Below are 16,267 nucleotides of genomic sequence, written 5' to 3'. Positions count from 1 at the left end.
AGTTGGTGACCCTAGCTACACACTCTGGAGGCCATACAATAAATGGACATTGTTCCAACCTGCCAAATTTAATGGTGGAGCCCTCTATCGGAAAGGCCTGGTCTGATCATATGTTGATCACTTTTAGTATAAATCTGCAGTTACCTAAGCAGCTCCCCATCTCGTCGAACCCAGTACCAACTAAAGCCCATAAATGGGCCAAACTATCGTCCGACCCCAAGCTAGCTAGATTTGTATCAGATTTGAAACCTACTTTATCAGGACAGGTTCTGGAGGTTGACTTAGCATTTCAGACCTTTATTGCCCAGGTCAGTAATAAATTAGCCCCAGAAACATTCGTAAAGAGGAAACAGATCACCCAGCTCTCAGGCCTCTAGTACACCCAAGCCCTAGGCGACTATCATCTTCACTGCAAATGTTTAGAATGAAAGAGGAGGAGAGCATACAAGGCTGATGATTTAATTCAACACAAAAGAGCTCAAAAAAGTTATCATGGCCAGATTAAGCTAGCAAAAAAGGAATACTTTTTAAAGCTGTTAAAAAAAGCCCATCATGATCAAAAAGCTATTCACCCTACTGCTAAATCTTTCCTTCAACCAAAAGTCATAGCTATAGAAATTCCACCCTCATAGACTCTTTGTAATCTAAATTCCGCATATTTTGAAGAAACAATTCTCAAGATACAATGTGAATTTAGCTCTCCCTCCCTGGCAAACTCTGATCTAGAAAAACAACCAGGTGCAGCAGACAGATCCCTGTAGCAGACTAACTTTCCCTAACTGGCTTCTGCAGGAGCTCTCCATCATTTCCTGATCTCTCTCCTCGAAAATCAAGGTGATGGTACAGGTGGGCAGGCACTGGATGGCGACACCGGAGTCTAGAGCCACAGCTCCACCCATTCTCACGGCTTGCGAGTTGGAGTGACTTCTCTCGATGCGCCACCACGCTTTGCCTGGCCAAGCCCTGCCCAGCCCTGTTTTCCTTCTGGAGGTAAGGCAGCATCGACTGCCAGGCTCCCTTCCCCACATCCTCATGGTGCAGCCTACGGTTGGTGCTGAGGCAGGGGAGAAACCGGGAAGAGACTGGGGAGAGGCTTTTCCTAAAGCATGAGCAGCAGAGTCTGGGAGCCTCCTACTTTATCTGTCTGGTCCCATTGAGCACTATTACCTCTATTGTTTTTTATCCTCTTTTAAGTCATGTGATTCATTATCTTCATTTGACGTGGCCCAAAGAGCTGATCTGCGAGGTAGAGCAACTAACACCGGAGTCGCCGAGCCACTGTGTATAGCCATGCTGTGGCTGTGGTATGATCGAGAGCGGGCGAGCAGACGACTGACGAGTGGCGAGCGGTGATTTGAAAGTAGGGAGAGGAGTGGAGAGCAGAGTGCCTCGAGTGATCAATTCCAAATTCCCCTATTGGCTCCCTGGCTACGTACTCTGTCCACAGTCTCCGATAGTTTTCTTTCCAGCTCACAATCCCGCAGTCTGCCTGCCATAGAGCACCAGCTGGTATTCTCCTCCTAGGTGGCCCAGAGGTCAAGCGTGGGGACGAGAGCGGCAACTGAGTAAGAGCCTCAGATGGTGCTCGAGGTGGCCTGTCTTTTTTCAGGTGCAGCCTGAGGCCCTTCCTGAAGTACTCCATTCATTCTGACAGTGCCGGGCAAGTACAGCAGTGGAACAGAGTAAGTGGAGTGGAGGCACTACTGCAAACCTCTAACTCTAAGGTTGATACTTACCAACAAAAGAACGACACAACCTCTATGCCACATCGGTGGTCTAGTAAATACACCAATTATCTAGTTAAAGTCACCCCGGCATCCCATGTCTGTTTTTTCATCATGGCCTATAGGAAACTAAGAACATGAACAATCCACATGAAAAGACTTTGGCACAGAAGAATCAACGCGAAAGAGTTAGGGCAAGGCAGCCCATAGAGGAGTATTCTTTATGAGCGCAGAAATAAAAAGGTTTTTTTCAAAAACTCCTAAAATGGAACAAGTAAATTCATGAACTGAGCATGAACAAATACAGAAAAGAGGTTTAGATAAAGCAGAGGATATCAGCATTCCTTCTCAAAATAACAAAGGACACACTGGAGAAAAGACAACAGACAATACAAAATCAGTACCCAAAACAAAATCGACGACCACTCAGAGCACTTTGATCCACCGTTTCATCCACCAGAAATTGAGCTATTTAAAATTCCAGACACAGATATAACCTTACCAGATATAACTCTAAATGATACCCTTTCTCCCCAGGTCTTTTAAAAGCAAGAACTGAGACACTGCAATTATATAACAGAACTCCATGTAAAACATCTATCCAGAATTTCCACTGTTCAACACTTTGCAATCTCCGAATGGACAAAACTCCTGTTCGTTGTTTAATCTACAAAGGATCTTGAAATCAGTATTGACCGTCTTAGAGAATTTTATGGAAAATTACGATCAGATCCTAGAAACACAAACAGGAATACTACAATACTTAGGTGATAAAAAAAGGAAGAAAAACAAAAACAAAATCATCAATCTCCATTAACAAAAAGAGAAGAACATGTCATTGTGAAACAACAAATCCTCAAAGATTCCCTAGTATTTGAAGATCAATCCCCAGTTAAGAAACAAATGTTGACCCAAACGGGTCGGATTACACAAAAGGGAAACAACAAGAAGCTCAAGGACGATAAAATCTACTCTCTCAGAAATCTATTCAAAGACTTCAACACGATTTATGCCCTATTATCGAATCTTTAACCAGAGAAGATTTATAGAACCATCTAATTACTCAATAAGTAAAGAAGATACACCAACAACTGGAAATTCAGCCACAGAAGTGCCTGATCCAGTTCTAGCAAGAAAGGAATTTAGAAACGAAAATATAAAGCAGATAAGGTTTAAGAAAAGAGCAAACAGAAGATTCTCGAAACAGAAGGCACAGAAGTTAAAATTCCTGAATATTTCATCTCCTGAACAAAAAACTCCAGCAAAAGGACAAACTATTAAATTTCCCAAAACCCCAAACAATAACGATCATAGTCATTTTTTATTAGACGCGAGGGAAAATTATAAACAACTAAATCCTCTGGCCTCAAGCTTCTCCACAGCAACGATTAGCAACCATTAACCTATACTCTGTCCTGATAACCAACCGAGCAGATCTCTGGGACCGTTCTCACACAGGAACAGCAGGTCCAAACATGTTTTCTAGAAATAACATATTTATTCCCTGCAGGAAAAGATCTATTGAGCAAGGGAGAATTGTGAATCACATCCATAAGATCCACCCACTACACTCCCTAACAGTTTCAGAAATAAAACTAGTGGCCTTCCTGATCAAATTTAAAACCACAGTGGCAATTGTCAAGTTCTGGTTCCACGTGATTCCTGCCATGATCCTAAAAAAAAGCGGCATCCTCCATAAAAATGGATACGGAGTCACAATGGTAAACTACAACTACAATGGTAAACTACAATGAAAACCAAAAACAGGAAAAATATCAAGAAGAGGAATGAAATAAAATCCTCCATTTTTACAAATTAACCTTCAGCATAAAAAATCGCGCTAAAGTCATTGACGAAAATGTATCCAAAATGGAGAGAGGCAGATCTGTTTGAGTAATGCGTTGTGGAACATACCAGGGAAAAATCCAGAGAAGTTAGCACTAATTCTGGAAAAAACACTCCTGCAATGGTGGCCCTACAAGAAAATTGGGCGATAAATGCCTCTGATCAAAAAGACTACTTCATTTTCGATGTACCTGCAGAACCAGTAAGGAGAGGTCATGCTAAAGGTGGACTCACAATTTTTCAACGTGAAGATTTCCGTTGGAATCTGGAAGTTATTAGTGTGCGTCTTATGAACGTACAATGCATCAAGGTCAAGAACTGGAAAAAAAATATGGACAACTCTCAAGATCTAATAATTTTTAATGTTTATTTCCCGCCCCAGGCTCCAAAAAGGGCTCTTTCATGATTTAAACATTTGTGGAAATCGAAATAGAGGTAGAAGCAAAACGATACCCCTCCTTTATTTTAACAGGACACTTTAACAGGAAAATCTCAATTGCACTCCGGGAAAAATGGGCGTATGGCAAACAAAAGGATGCTTTGTCAATCCCATTACCACTATTTCCACCAGGGACAAAAGCAGACTAATGCAGGAAAATATTACTGTCCTCTCTAACAGCGCTTAGTGGTGTTACCCAAAATGGAAGCACAGAAGGAGACATCTCTGCGGCCTGTACAAGAAAAGGTAACTTTAGCTCATCGTTCCTAGACTACATGATCTGTAGCCAAGTTCCATTCGGGAGAGTTCTTAAATTAAGCATCCAATTCACACAGGAAAGTGATCATGCAATACTATATCTGAAAACTGAAATAATATTGCAGCCTACAGCCCCATGGACCATTACGCATTTGCATGGTACCACTGTGTAGTATTTAGCAATACTTTTATGTAAAAAGTTATTTTTAATTGCATAAATAGTAATTACATATTTTTAAACATGTTAATATTTAAATAGCTATATATTGGCTTGTAGTTTTAGTTAGTGTGTTTTTAGATACAATTGTATTTATTTTATAGTAATTATTTAAATTTTGTGTGTGTATGGAGTATTGATTGTGCATTTAAAATGCTTCATTTATATTGTCTTGTTCAAGAGTTCACCTTTTTAGCTTCCAACATCTTCTTCAGATAGCCTTAGATTGGAGTGGGAATCATAAATGTCAACCCTTTAGTGTCCAACACCATCCCTGAATTGGTTTACATTGAAATGGGATTTGTAATTGCCAAACCTTTAGTGTTCAACAGCTTCCCCAAATTGGTTTACATTGGAGTGGGAATAATACATTTCACCCCTTTAGTTTCCAACATCTCCCCCAAATACGGTTAGATTGAAGTCGTAATAGTAAATGTTGCCCCTTTATTGTCCACCACTTTCACCAAATAGGTGTAGATTGTAGTGGGAATAGTAAATGTCACATCTTTGGTGTCCAATGCCTTCCTCAAATTGGTTTAGATTGGAGTGGTAATAGCAAATCCAACCCTTTATTGTCCAACACAGTCCCCAATAGGGTTAGATTGAGTGGGAACAGTAAGTGTCACCCCTTTACTATTAAACGTCTTCCCCAAATTGGTTTAGACTTGATTGCAGATAGAAAATACAATAAAATACAGTACAATACATTTGTAAAGCACACACCTACCTAAAAAGTTGTCCCGGTGCAACGGGTTGGTGCTTCTGATTAGTGTAAAAGAAAGAGAGAGCCTACAGTAAGTCAAAGAGGAATGTTTTTATCCTTTTCCTTAAGACCGCCTCCAATGTACAACTTCTCAGGACCAAGGCCAGGGCATTTCAAAGTTTTGCAGTCAAATAGACAAAGGAACGACCTCCTTTTCTGGATTTGACAATCCAAGGGACCTGAAACAGTTTAAGATTGTTAGAACAAAATGTCACCTCTTTAGTGTCTAACAGTTAGTTTTTAAATGATTTGCTGGAGTATGTATATTCAATTTTATAATTTTATTATGAAATCTGATTTACTTGTATTTGTGTGCTGTAAAATTACTTTGCGTTTGTAATTCTAGCTATATCAGTGTTATTGTTTTATTACTAGTTTGTAGTTTTGGGTTTTCTTTCCATATTTTAGTAATGTATCAATATTTATTGTTAAATTGTGTTATGTAAGTTACATTTTGATGATTAACTGTTATGTGTATGTATTTTTGGCAATGTTATGTGTTTTGTGGGTGAGTTTCTTTTTTAGTTTACTTTACAGATTTTTGTCTACTAAGGTGTATATTGGGCATTGGGAGTTTATATTTTTATTTTAATGGAAATAATTTTTGGTTTGTAAGAAACTAATGCTTTTTACTTTGATTTCCTTTTTTCGGGTTTCTTGGAGCGCTTCTATTTGCAAACATTTTTGGGGGTTTTATTTGATTCCAAGGTACTTTGGATTGCTTAGTGGGATTTCTATTGGATTTGTTTTATTTCTATATTCTGTAGGGCTTTTTGGACAATATTTTCCCCATTTTTGGTGAATTTGTATTATTTATTACGTGTTTACAGAGAACGATCTGCAGATACAGAACAGAAGGTTTGATTTATTTTATTTGTTTGGGTGGAAAACATGATAATATATTGTTTGTGTACAAAATATGTGATTCTTATGTAGACATGTTTGGTTTATGTATTGTAATTGTTGTATTCGAATATTGAGTTTGTTTTTTATAATGTTATCATTCTTTATTAACATTGAAATTTTAATTAATCTTTTGACTGCAGTAAAATAATTTATATATTATTTTCAATAAAAAGGTTTGGTATTTTGGTTCAGACTTTGTCATAATTTTGGCTGACTTCTGTAGGTTACTATTTTGTTTTATAATATGCTTTTTTCTAGGATTTCTAAATCTACTCCTTTGTTATTTATGAAAGTTAGCTTCACTTTAAGGGATCAATTATGATGCTGTAGGAAACAGCTTTGACCTACGGTCAGAGCCAGTCCTACGGCATTGTAATCTCCTGTTTGGATTAATTTCCGACCATCCCATTTTGATGGAGTCGGTCGGAAATTAATCCCAGCAGGATTTCCAAATGGCTTTTGATGGGCTTGTAGAGCCCGTCTGCCATCGGAAAGGGGCCGGCAATACCAAGGGCGCCTTTTTCAGTCTGAGGGATTACAATGGTAGATTCCTACAGCCTTTCTTTGCCGGCCTTTTCAACACAGAAAGGTGGTAATTAGCAAATTCCTTTAAAAATGCACTTATTAGCATTTTTCTAAGTGGCATGTGGCGCATATGTGCACACATGCATATTTCAGGGGTGCAACAGGGTGTCCTTTTGGCAGTGTTGCACCCTTGAAATTGCATGTGCAATTTGTGAGTACCTATTTGGTACTCACAAATGGTGAATGCAATCCTAGAGGCCCATAGGAATGAATGGGAAGGTATTCCTTAATAGCGAATCACAATTAGCGATTTGCCAATAAGGAATATGTAGGATTCTCAATTTTTCTTGCAAATCCTACATACATTGCATTTTGTGATTTTTTTTTTTTTTTGGTGTTCAAACTGCTTTATTGCATGTTTTATACAGTACGCTGCTTTATGCGCCTATAACCCTGAGGCCGGCAGCGTTGTATACGGATCAATAATGAAGTTGCAAGTGGTGTGACACAGCCTTTTTACCGGCATCCCGGAGGCCCGGTGGTGTATAATAGCATTAGTTAATAAGTGTGCTGTATGTAGTGCAAAAATATATACCTGAGAATTAACTGCAGTAGAACACTTTTTTCGTTTTTATCAGTTTCCAACATTAAACAAAACTGTGAGGTCTCGTAGACACACTTGGATGTGGAGTTCCGGGTCAACAGAGTAGCTTGTGTATCGATGATCGTTCATTGCTATGCATTGGTATATCAGTAGTCTCGGTGGTATGTACTCGTCTGGAGGATGAGAACTATGTGTAGCGCTATGGGGGAACGTCAAGTATGATGATGAGGGTGTATGGAATAAGCAAGGCGGCGGAACTACATAGTGAGTGAGAGCCCAGCGGCATTGTCTGCGGACGCAGTGTCTAATAACAGCATGTGGGGGAGTTCTGTGTAAGGTAGTGACCTATAGTGTGACATGTGGGGTAGCATACCGGGACAGTAAGAAGTGAGTTGTGTATGCGTCGGCAGGCATTGTTTCCTATTTCTAGGTGTTATCAGTGTAGCTATTCGCTAACATGTCCTCCCTCTGGAGCATCGCTATCATCCGCCTGGGCTAGCAGATAGCCGACCAACGGGCCCCAAATATCCTTAGGTCGGTTCGGGATTGGTAACAATTTTTAGTAAAGGTGATGTGTTGTTCCTGACAACCAGTCCTTGAATTTAGGTGCTCTGCCTCGTCCCCAGCGACACGCCACTCGTCGCCTCACCAAGAGCAATGCAGTATCTACAAATTTTCTGCAGGATTTTGGGATGCGTGGTGTGTGCCCGAGTAGCGTGAGTAGTGGCTCCATAGTTATGGGTTCCTTAGTCATCGCAGTAAGAGCGTCAGAAACCTGCTGCCAGTAGAGATGAACAGGAGAGCACTCCCAAGCTAGGTGCAGGAAGCCTGCGTGCTCAGCCCGGCAGCGCTCGCATCTGTCGTTGTCAACCAAACGAAACCTGTGTTTTTTTACCGGGGTATAATATAATCGCTGCAAGAATTTGTAGTGTATTATCTTAAGTCTACTACTGGCTGATATTCGAGCCGTAAGGGCGCAGCAGTATTGCCATTGTTCGTCAGTGAGCTCAGTGGCCAGGTCAGCGCTCCAATGTGCTCGAGCTCCCGCCTCTGACATCGTGGCAGTTGTCCTGAGCTGGCGATAAAGGCCAGAGACCAAGAGCGCCCCTTCTTGTGAGCATAACAGAAATGGAAGTGGAAGAAGGATTTCAGGTTCATCAGGGAACTCAGGCAGGATGTCCTTCATCCCTTGGCTTAGGCGTAGGTAGTAAAATGCATCGAGCGGGGTACGATCCTGGGAGGCAAAGAACAACTCAGCGGATTTGAATTTCCCATTTGCAAATAGATCGCCCCAGCAGGCGACCTGCAGTCGATCTCAAAGCATACGAAAGCCTCGTTCCTGTAGTAAGGCAAGGTTAGGGTGAAACGTCAGTGGCAGTTTAGGTGAGTACGGTAGATGGCAGGACATCTTTTGGCTATGCGGCACCATGTAAGAATGGGCAGAAAATCCGTTCCGCTCGCAGATTTTGCGGATTTTCGGTAAATTCGCAATCCGCGAACTCTCGAGAATTTACCGAAAATCCGCAAATTTTTTTCTTGGTGATACAATATAGCGGCGTGCGGCGTTCACTTACCGTCATTCAGCATTTGCCGAGTTGTTTTTCTCTATATTTTACAAGTGCTGCGCCATTTTGGATCTTGCTGCGGGATCCCGCGGGAGTTTGGCGACGCATCGCGAGAGTTCGCAATTGCGAACATGTAGGTGCAACAATCTTGCACTCGCGAAATTACAAAATTTGCAATTCTACACAAGAAATCCATTAGCAAGCAGCATAGACCTTCTGAAAATGATGATTTTTATCAGAATAACTCCTCAGGTTGACATTTGCCTGCACTTTTTTGGATTTGAGGCCTTTTGACTTTCTTTGGATCACTTTTGGATTAGAAATCAACTTTCACAAGTAAGTTTGTTTGGGGCATTACAGTTGCTGTTCTGCGGAAAAATGAGTTTTGCAAAACTGAAAGCACTCAGCAGGTGCAAAAGTTCACTCATCATTAGTAACCATTCCCTGTAGTACTTTCTGAGGGGCCCCTCCAGAGTTCAGTTGCTTATGTTTGTTTGGGGCATTACAGTTACTGTTCTGCAGAAAAACAAGTTTTGCAAAACTGAAAGCACTCAGCAGGTGCAAAAGTTCAAACTCATCATTAGTAAGGCTCCCGGTTTTCAGTTTAAACGGATTTTTACACATAAATACAGACAGAAAACTTGTTTTCCTTTGTATGTATTTATACATAGAATCGGAAAAATACTGCCAAAAGAAATGGGCAGGTGAAATCTGAAATCACTGCCATCAAACTGCCGGTCTGGAGAGGGATGAACAGGTGCAGCCTAGAGTGCTGTGTCTTTGCACCCCCAAACAGAAGGAAGCGCATTAGCTGCTCATTTCCCCCTGCACAGAAACTTTGTTCTATAGGTACGAAGGTACCCATTTCTTACTGCCAGTATTTTGGTTCTGTTCTAGTTTTGAGCGGGTCGGGCTACTTGAATATAGGTTTTCAAACTAGAGAATCCCAGCTCCCCTTCTATAACAGGTTTTAATGACACAAAAAGAAAGGGCTGGTGAGATTTTACATTTACGGAAACAGAAAAAAGGGCATGAAGTTTGGCGAGGGGCATATTTTGAGAATGGCTTCGGCAAACTGCGGCCCTGACTGCTTGGACTCTTTGAGCCATCAACAGCCAGCCAGACGTTTTCTGACAATTATTTGTCACCTCAGGGCAAAAATAAATAGTTACAAGCAAGAAACCTTCCCGAAGGACGTTCACAAAGTTTTTGCGATTTTACAAAACTACTCTATAACACTCAGTTGAGAAAAGAAATATGAAAACAGAAGTCAGTCATGCCAAATGTTATATCCAAGCGGGAGGTCGGAATTTCCATTGTAACACTCCAGTCTTCCTTGGGTCCTCGTTATTGCCCAGTGATATCTCGAGACAGTTGAAATCTGAAATCACTGCCATTAAACTGCCGCTCTGGAGAGGGATGAACAGTTGCATCGTGGAGTGCTGTGTCTTTCCACCCACAAACAGAATGAAGCACATTAGCAGCTCATTTCCCCTGCACAGTAAGTTGGTATAAAACAGAGATAGCAGAATGCTCTCCAGTACTTGAGCAAGCAGGGGAGAAAATGTAGGCTCTGCCAACCTTAGCGAATCTGAAACTGGCTACGAGGGGCAGAGGGTGTACTAAAAGCTACAATGCAAACATGATGCAAAAGTGAAAACAAACCACAAGGAAGGTGATAATATTCAAGGGTATTCAGCCCACCCAAGTCTAGCTACACCTTACTGAGAGCTCTACCTTAAGAGGCTCACCCAAAAACTCGACTATAGGCAGCAGCCGCCTTTTCATAAAGACGGGCTTAAAAAAAAAGAAAAGAGGTGTGAAAACACCCCAGGACATCGGCTGTAGTCTCTGCAACCTTTGTTTTTTTTATTTTATGGGAGGGGGATAGAGGTTGATAGGGCACAGGGGTGGGGGCTGGAGCCCAACGTCTGTTGCGCTCCAGCTTAGTACCACAGGAGTTGTGAACTTAAGTGTGGCAGAAGCAACCAAAAATAAGCATTGGCATGTTTGCATGCATTGCATATACAAATGATATTTAGCACCTTAAAGCTAGTCCTTCTGGCTTTGACAATACTGTAGAAAAGACAAAGGATGGCTTTCTGCATATAACGCACTTAGGAGTTAAGTAACTTAATATGACAGACACTAATGATTTAGCATGCTTTTTAGTGGTAATGCACTTTTAAGATTCCTCGTGAATTCAGATGGAAGCACTTTCTAGAGCATTTATTTCAAGAAGGGGTAACAATATGACTTTGCAGACAGCTGCGCAAACAACATCTAATCAATACCACTAATTCACACATTTTTTCCAAGATGACAGGGAAGACATTTGCTTCCAATATGTTAAGTGCGCTTACCATAGGCTCCAAATTCAGAAACATCTATGGGATGGCCATGCCCAACATGCTAAAGCCATAATCATTTCAGTGAATGAAGTATCCAGAACAGTGACATTAACAACCAAATTGGATGTGAACAAAACTTGCCTGCACTCCTGCCTAGTCTGGACATGTATGATCATGCAAGTGAAACTACAAAATTACACGAGTGCCTTTTTTTTTTAATTACCAATTGTATTGTTAACTTAATTTGGCGTATATATAACTATATCTAAAACTAAAACAACTGAGTGTAGGTATGCAATCTTTTTAAATAAATGTGGAAAAATACTAGCTGCAGCATTTTCTTTTGCTTGCAACAAACATAAATATGGATAAATACAGATAAAATGTCAAAAAAATAAATATGGATAAATACAGACGGAAATGTTAAAAAAATAAGTACCATAAAACCGGGAGCCCTAATCATTAGTAACCATTCCCTGTAGTGCTTCCTGACTGGGGCCCCTCCAGAGTTCAGTTGCTAGTTGCAACAATTCTATGACCCTGCTCTGACCCTCACAGCAGGCTCATAGAATAGCTACAAGTAGGCCACAAAGGTCCTGGAAAAAAAATTGCACTGCAACAGAAAGCAAATTACAGATAAGGAAGCAGGTGCCAGACTGGAATTTTAAAACAGTGACACATTAATAAATCAACCCCAAATTAATTCATGTCAGTTGAAACAGGGCAGGTGTTCTTGCTTTCCCCCCCATAATCTACAGTGATGAATCAGAGGGTGGCATTGATGTACCAGAGGGTGGCATGGGTGAAACAGGGTGGCAGTGGTGAAACAGAGGGTGCTGTGAACCTGTGATGATGAACCAGACGTAGAAACAACATAGTCGCGACCATTGCGAGCCGACAAGTAAGTTCGCAATTGCAAACTGGTACAAAACCCTCGCGAACTGGCAAAAACCCTTGCGAACACAAAAAAAATCCGCAAATTTGCGAGAATTCGCGTATTTTGCGGATTGCGAGTTCACAAATACGCAAATTCGCGAATGCCAGATTTGCAAAATTCGCCCATGCTTAGCGTCATGCATCTAGTGTGCAGGAAACTGAAGTATTCAGTGTCTGTATTAGCGATTCCAGGCAATGGAGCAGGCCATTAAGCGGAATGGGATGCACGATCCAGTCCTCCACCGCAAGCTGTGGCATGAAGGGTATAGGAACCAGCCAGTGATATGTGTAATGCGCCTGTGCGCATTGATAATAAGCCTCAAGGTCAGGGACATCGAAGCCTCCTTTATCATATGGCTGGATCAGCATGGACCACTTCAACCGTGGACTTTTACCCCCCCAGAATAATCGACAGAGTTCTGATTTTAAGGTTTTAAAGAAAAAAGCACCCGGGAAGTATGGGATATTGAGAAAGAGGTATAGGAATCGGGGTAGAACCACCATTTTAATAAGGGATGCTCTGCCAGCCATGGAGAGCGGCAGGGTAATCCAGCGATCCACTGCAGCTGTGAGTTTTGTGATCGCTACTCCATAATTGGAGCGTCGCGTTTCATCTTTGTCGCGCGAGATCTGTATACCGAGGTATCGGAGATCGGCCCGACACTACTCAAGTGGGTAGTCAAGGGGGAAGTCAGTAACCGCATCAGTAAGGGGGAAGAATTGAGACTTGGACCAATTTATGTGCAACCCCGACATCCGTCCGAATACTAGAAATTCTCTTAGCAGGGGATTGAGGTGCAGGTCAGGGTGTTTGACATAGAGCGTAATGACGTCAGCGTATAAAGACACATCGATTTGACGCTGAAGGCATTGTATCGCACCATATCGATGCAGCTGAGGAAGTCTGCAGGCAAGGGGCTCGACCGCGATCGCAAACAAGAGGGGAGATAATGGGCATCCCTGACGGATACCTCTGGTGATGGCAATGGAGTGCGAAAGGCGACCGTTAATGAGGACCTTCGCCGTCGGTTATGTGTAGAGTAGTTGGACCCAGGAGATGAAGAGTTTTGGGAATCCCATGTGCGCTAGGATTGAAAATAGGTAAGGCTATTCAACCGAGTCGAATGCCTTGGTGGCATCTAGGAAGACAGCTGCTACTGGTAGGTCAGGGTGAACCGTGCGAAGCAGAGAGAACAGGGTGCGTAGGTTATGAGAGGTAGACCGGCCCGAAACAAATCCAGATTGATACAATCCTGGTCATAAGAAGGGAAAGACGAGTGGCCAGAACCTTCGCGAGGATCTTGACATCGCAATTTAAGAGGGAAAGTGGGTGGTAAGAACTACAAGAGCTAGGATCCTTGCCAGGTTTCAAGAGCGAGGTAATGACGACCTCCCGCATGGAGCTAGAGAGGATGCCATCGCCAAGCGACTCCTCGTAGACCTCTCTAAGGACAGGGGCCATGATGTCTATGTAAGCTTTATAGAATTCAGCGGGGATGCCATCCAGTTCAGGTGCCTTGCCATTCTTCAGTGACATGATGGCCTCGCGGATCTCATCCAGCTCGAAGGGGGCTGCTAGAAAGGCTCTGTCGCCATCGCTGAGCCAGCAAAAGTGCGACATGATCCAGAAAGTCAGCGTAAGGTATATCGTCTGTAGTGTCAGTGGTGTAAAGTGTATGGTAGTGAGAAGTAAAGGCATCGAGCAGTGCATCTGAGTCCTTAATTGTGTGCCCCTGATTGTCAGTGAGTTCCAGGATGGTGTTGTGGTCATGTGAGGCTCGCGTTAGCATCGCGAGCGCCCTCCCCGGTCTGTCTCCCTCGCAATACTTTCTAGCCTGCCAATGCTTCCCCCGGAATTTGTTTCCCTATTAGCCTCCTCCTCATATTTTGACAATTTGGCTCTGAACTCTGCATGTATGTCAGGACTGTCATTTTCCACCATTCAAAGTTCCTTGTGTAATGTATGAATAGTGGGGCATATTACCAACTAGCGATAATTTTTGTCTCTAACTTGTTTAGAGACAAAAATTATCGCCGCACATCGGCGATTTTTATCGCAGATAAACCTTGCTATTAACAAGGTTTATCGCAAATGCGATAAAAAACGGCCGAAATGCATGAATATCGCTGAAAAGTCAGCGATATTCATGCATTATCGAGCAAATGCTCTTAGCCATGTTATCCACCTCCCATTGGATAACATGGATAAGAACTGCTCAGGGCAGGTGTTAGCTTTTGGAGATATTCGCGCTTAGCGCAAATATCTCCAAAAGTTGGTAATAGGAGATAGCGATGTAGGGACTGTTTCCAGTCGCTAACATCTTGGCACGCCCACTTTGCATGTCATTAGTGATAAATATCACTGACATGCAAAGCAAGGCCCAAGATGGTCGCTATCTCCTATTAGCTGTCACTAACTGGTGTTAGCGACAGCTTGGTAATAGGGAGATAATTTTATCTCCGCTTTCTTGGCTTTTAAAGCCAAAAAAGCGGAGATAAACCCCCTTGATAATATGCCCCAGTGTTCTGTATATCCCGTAGGACCACAAAACGTTTGGATAGGCAGTACCCTCTGATGGTGAGTTTAAAGGCCTCCCAGATATGTTTGACCGAGTCTACTGACCCTTTGTTCCTGGGAAAGAAAGCAGCAATTTCCTCTGCCAGCTCGACTCGGAACAGGTTGTCTAATAGTGCCGCCGGTTGTAGTCGCCATTGCGGCCTAGGGCTATCCCATCCAGGAATGCGTGTATGCAGCAGGACAGGGCTATGGTCAGAATATGTTCTTGGCAAATGTGTAACTCTCAGAACCCCCAAAGTGATCTCCTTGGTGATGAGGAAGTAATCCAATCTTGCCCATGTGCCCGTCTGCGAGGTAAAGTGTGTGCCCTCCCTCCCGTTAGGGTATAGGCATCGCCATATGTCCACCAGTCTGCCCTCAGCTATGACGCCCTCTAATGCTTCTCTAGCCTGGGCTTATAGTGGCTCACTCCGTCCGCTCTATCTAATTGTGGTATCAATGCCAAATTAAAGTCCTCCCCCAGATAACATGGCGGGATCCTACGTCCATGATTTTGCCCCAGAGTGTAGTAAAAAGAAAGCGGGCATGTCTAGGTTAGGAGCATAGAAATTAATGAATGTATATGTGTCGCGGCCCAGTCGCACCCATAGTAGGGCGTAGCGTCCTTCACTGTCTATCAAGTCTCCACACTTTTGGAACGGCATTGTGCATCTAAGGAGGATGGTAACTCCCCTTGTGTATGTGGAATAAGAGGAGAATATACGGACTCCAGCCCATTTACTTGCAAAGGTGGCCCGCACTTGCGGTGACAAATGAGTTTCCTGTAGCATGGTAACATGGACATGGTGTCTGTTAAGATAAGCAATCACATTTCGATTTTATTTTGGCATTGTTAAGCCCTCTAACATTCCATGACATGCAATTCAGTTGTGCATCAGTTCCTAAAACCGCCATGGGCAAAGAAGCATCAATTTACCCCATCTTGCTATTAGTAATGCAGCAGTTTCTGCTCCAACCAGACGATACAGTTTACCATAGCATTTCGTGACTCGATCATCCACTCCGTGTTTAAAACGTCCCTCCCTAAACTGGCCCATCCCTCCTCCCACTACAGCATCCCAATAATGCCAGCAGCCGCCTTTCCCCCCCCCCTCCCCCTCCCTCCCCTCAACTTCAACATCTCAACATTTTGCATGGGGAACACCCGTGAGGGAAACAGCATCAAGGGCGCACAGCCACTTCTCCCGCCGATGGCCTCCCATACTGTGCCGCCCTTGGTGGAGGCCAGGGCAGGGATAGTGGTCCTTGGATTACATTCCCACTGGAGAGTTCAGGCAGTTCTGTTCTGAAGCGTGAAGTCCAAGCCCTCCGCGTTCCCGAAGCAAGGGCCAGGAATAGTAGTTCAAAGTGACAGAGAGTCTGGTCATGTCGATTTTATGTGATCAATGTTCATCCGCTGCCGAGGATGGGTCTTCATCTTCCGGGTCCACCTCAGCATCACGGCCACTCCTCCGAGCCTTGCGAATCATCTTTAAAAAGTCTTCAGCTTTTTGGGGATTGGTGAAAAAACGATACTTCCCTTGGTGTGTGACTCGTAGCTTCGCCGGGTAGAGTAG

This window comes from Lissotriton vulgaris, chromosome 1_1, assembly GCF_964263255.1.
Source record: "Lissotriton vulgaris chromosome 1_1, aLisVul1.2, whole genome shotgun sequence".
Taxonomy (NCBI): Eukaryota; Metazoa; Chordata; class Amphibia; order Caudata; family Salamandridae; genus Lissotriton; species Lissotriton vulgaris.
The sequence above is the reverse complement of the archived record's forward strand: the minus strand, read 5'-3'. Positions refer to the sequence as shown.